The sequence below is a fragment of the Frankliniella occidentalis genome, unplaced genomic scaffold (genome assembly GCF_000697945.3).
Source record: "Frankliniella occidentalis isolate FOCC.00 unplaced genomic scaffold, Focc_3.1 Scaffold23, whole genome shotgun sequence".
Classification (NCBI taxonomy): Eukaryota; Metazoa; Arthropoda; class Insecta; order Thysanoptera; family Thripidae; genus Frankliniella; species Frankliniella occidentalis.
In genome coordinates, this window is record NW_026267153.1 from 1488756 (window position 1) to 1493225 (window position 4470).

The window sequence follows — 4470 nt, forward strand, 5'->3', positions numbered from 1 at the left end:
GGGGGAGAAGGGGGGGCGTACCCTCTATCATACGTGCAGCGCAATGCACTTGATAGAGGCAAATTACATTTCAGCGGGTTGTTTTCATTTATTTCTTTTTCGCAGAGGCAGCGAAGGTCTGGCGCGGAGTGGCGCGTGGGTCCCAATTCACTTTGTTAGTTGTTCACTTAAACGTTGAATAGCAGGTCCCTCGCTCCCTCGCCCCTGCAGCGCGCCGCCCCTGAAAAGAAATAAGACGGAGAGACAATTACAAGGAAAGGAGCGGGGCGGAGCGGAGAGGATGACGGGAGTTTTCCTCTTCCCCCGCCGCCCGTCTAGTCCGTCATCAGATAATTTGAGATTCACGGCGCAGGCACGAGACAGGGGGCCGGGGGCAGGGCTGAGCAGCGCTGGGCAGGGCTGGGCAGGGTGGGGCAGGACGGGGCTGGCGGGGCGGGGAAGCCGCCACGCTGCCGCAGACAGGGGGCCGCACAAACTGCTGCAACAGGGCTGGAGCCCGATGGAGCAGGGGTGGGGAGGAGGGAAGAGGTGGCTGCCGTTTCAAGTTAGGCCTTCCGACCCAGTGGTCTCATAGTCGTGGGCCTCGTACGCAAACCGCGTCACAGCGCCACGCCACACGCCCCGCCCCGCCCCCGCCGACAGGACGGTTTGTGTCTGTCTGCCCCGTATCGCAGGCCGCAATCAAAGTGGTGTCCTATTCCTACTGCCAGAGGGTCCCGACCGCTCCTCTCCGTTTGCGTGGGAGAGACCACGCCAACCGAGGAAGTACCGGGTGATTCAGAGAAGAGGCTATGGCGCCTTACAGGCAGAGCGGGTAGGCAAACCCGCCCGCACCTGCGTCTTCTCTGAATCACCCGCGGTACGCCGTTTGGATTGATGTTGCGTACACACGGTCAAAACACTCTCTGGGTTTTTACCCATAGGTAAAACTGTGAGTAAATCCTATATTTGAGCAAAACTCCTTTAAAAATGTATGATTTTTCCTGATTTTTCATGATTTTGACTTTTGATTTCCTCAAAATGTAAGAATATTCCCACATTTTTTGAGGAGACTTCCACAAAATCTGAGGAATTTCACACAGTCCAAGAGAGAAATATTCGAAACATGGCCCTTGTCCCGAACACATCAGGACGTAATATTTGCGTTTGAGATTTTGTTTGCGTAACAGCCACGTGACGATTGCGTAATAACAGAGAAATCAGTCGCATAATCAGCTCGTCCGAAACATTTCCGTGAAATGAAGTGTCATGGCTTTCTGGCGGTAGTCCGTACCGTGATTCTATCGAGATGACGAGATCAACGAGATGATTATGATTCGATTAAGGTCCATCGACAACGACGACGACTCTCGTTCCATACCGTGCCAAACACTCCCGCGAGCGTGCTCCACCACCCCAAGAGAGAATACCCATCTTGCCTCGAGTACCCCCGAGCCCGAGCTCGCGCGCGTCTGGAGCATCGATATAATTTACTCGAGTTTGCAGAACTTGACCCGGAGGTCGCAGAGAAAGGTGACTCCGTCGTGTGTCCCTATCACGTGGAGCACCAGCAACATGGCTTGTCGTCTGACCTTGTGCTCAGCTTTGTCATTGTAATGGAAATGTAATGCTTCTGGCTGACAAAGAAATTGCGCCAGCCTTGCACCCCTACCTTCAGATCCAGACACGCATTTCTAAAACGTGAAGCGGCTTGTAAGGCACTTCTTCTTTTGTTTACGATTTAATAATATCGCAAGCTTTTGTTAGTGACACACACGTGCATCACTCTCTTTAACAGATTTACTAACAAGCATGTAAAATGCTAAACCAGCCAAGTAAAGTTTGCCGTCTCTTTTGCTCACCGTCTCCGCGTGCCCTAAACGTTTTGAACGCATAAAACGCTACAGTTGCGACGTGAGAAGCGCCACGACGGGCACGCTGCTGGGCCGCTGTTCGCTTGAGTGGAACCGTCACCATGGCTGGAGAGGGCCGCTGTGCTGCGCGCTGCGCGGGCGAGAGGGCTGAGGGCCCGTGGTGCTCCGCCTTAATATCCCCGTGTCTTTCATTGAAGCCCTCGTGGGCCGCGCGCTCAAAGGGCTGTCCCAAGGGCTGTCCCAAGGGCTGCCCGCCGGCGCGCGGTGGTGGTGGGCCTGTGCCGCACACGCCTCGCCGCCGCCGTGCTCGAGCCTTTACCTGCTTTGCTCGTGGAGACCACCCGCGCAGGAGCACATGTTGTGCTGTTGCTCGGCTCTTGTTTGCCTCGGGACAGTCACCCTGCCTGCTTGCTTGTTGCCTGGACTGCTGCAGCCCTTCACGGCAATGCTCGTCGTGCTCGCGATGGGGGCGCCCGCCCGCGCCGGCTCGTGGTGGTGTGCTCGGGTGCTCGTGCCTGTGTTCGTGACTCGTAACGGGCCAAAGGGGTGAAACCAGCGACGCGGGGAAAGGGGGGCTCTGCTGATGAGCTGCGCTCCTGCTCCCGCGAGTCTCTCAGTACGCATTTTTTTTTTCTTCTGCGTGTGGGTCGCCTGCGGCTGCCGTCGTGTCTGGCTCGTGGCCCGAGGCGATTCTGTAAAGTGAGGTGTGCGTAAAGCAAGAACACGTGAAGCATCTTTGTTGACGCACGGATGATTTGTTTTTCATCTATCTACATCAGTATCGACTCATTACTCATTAGTCGTTCTGCTTGAACTTAATTAATTATTAACCTTAATGTGGTGGGATCATCCAGAAAGTATAAAGTCAGTCACGGTCCGTCATTTGTATCGGGACGAAGTTTAGCCAATGGCCCAATCCAAGCTCTCAGGGCGCCTGGTAGGTAGGCAACATCTTGTCTGTCGTGCATGCGTGTACTGCGGGCTGGACTACCCCGAGTCTCGCAGGCGCTGAGCTCCCGTAATTTAATACTCCTAAGTTCTCTCCAGTGCGAAGTAGATGTGGTGTGGTGTTGGTAAGGAGTCGTGCACAAACCACGAGACTTTCGGGAGGAGAGGAGGAGTTGGTACAAATATTTTGTGGTCCCAAAAGGTTCCGGACGGTCCATTAGTCCAGGAACTCTGTGATATTTTTACCCCGCGGTCTACAAATCATGGGGTCCTATGGGCTCCAATGACCTTCCTGAACCTTTTGGGACTCCAAAATATTCCCCCTTCCCCCGAATTTCACGTGGTTTGTGCTTGATCTCTGAAAAAAGATTTAGTGGATTCATGACAGATAAAAACCAATTTTAATTGAAAACTACATGAGGTGATCGCAAAGAAACAAACGTAACGGAATGCTATTGCCACCCCACACGTGGGGGTGGTGGTCTGCTCTAGAGCAAGCTTTCTCCCTTGCGACATCCCCCATGCAAAGTCCTCGTCCTCGGATCGCAGTTGGTTAAGCCGGACGGCGGCCGACGGCCGGAGCAAGCCTTCACAGTGGGATATTCCGGGCGACGCGACAGCAGAGAACAGCGCGCAGAAGCAACCGCTGAAAGTTTTTAACGAGGCACCACGCGCAGCAGCACGGCCGGTCTAAATCCGTTTCGCCTGCTCCCGAACAGTTCGACCGTACTGCTGAACATCAGTGGCGTCGCTCACCCGGCCGGGACTTGCGCGCCGAGGCCGTGATGGCCCCATGCCGAGGCCCGAGCGCGTCACAAACAGAGTTAATGCGCACCGGACCGATCAGCGCCAACGACGTCTGTGATGTGACTACGTGCAAACTGCGTGACTGCGTGGCGTTCTTTGTTGTCCCCATTTTTTTTTGTGATGTGGGCTGGTGCGACTTTTTTTAGTGCACCCTCCTCGACCTCTGCTAAAAAGATTTCTTTTATAAAGTCGTTCGGCAAAATGTCAAATGCGGTCAAATGTTAAATTATTTTGTTCACAGTTGGTTTTTCAATGTACAGGCTCAGCAAGACTTTTCGCTTTTCCATGTGGCGTTAGTGTACGGCCTCAGGGCCGACCTGAAGTTCAAGTATTTTCGAGTCCTGTTATTGTTTGTTGATTTTTTACTGACTGCTGAAACGATGACGACTCAGCGTCGTGAACGACGACGACGCCAAACTTTGCCTTTCCGTCGAAGGGTCGTCCCGATGTCGTTTCGACCTCCCGTTTTCTCACCGGGCAACCCCTAATTTGCATAGCCGCTGGAGATGCGTCAGTCCCGCGCGCCGGCTGTGCCCGGCTGTGCCTTTGTTGTGGTCGTCCCTTAACCTAACCTTGGCAGAACGGTGCCGGGTCGGGCCTGGTTGGGCCGGGTCGGGCCGTTCCGGGAACTCCTGCGAGGTGGTTGGTGGTGGCGCGGTGTGGCGCCGCCGGCACCGCGACCCGCTCCCTCCAGGGCCCGACCAGAGCCAGGACATCATCACCCTCGCCCCACGCTCCCTTAGCGAGCCGCGTCTTCATCCTTCATCTATTATTTTCCACCCCCTAATTGTTATGCCGCACCCCTTCTCTCCCCATCGACCCCCCCCCAAACTGTGAGTAAATCCTATATTTGAGCAAAACT

General features: G+C 54.7%; 1 protein-coding gene across 1 annotated transcript in view; it reads left to right on the forward strand.

The window, feature by feature from the left end:
* The window catches only part of LOC113205034 (ras-related protein Rab-37), a 32975-nt gene that overhangs the window by 12690 nt on the left and 15815 nt on the right, over positions 1-4470 (forward strand). The window lies entirely within an intron of this gene.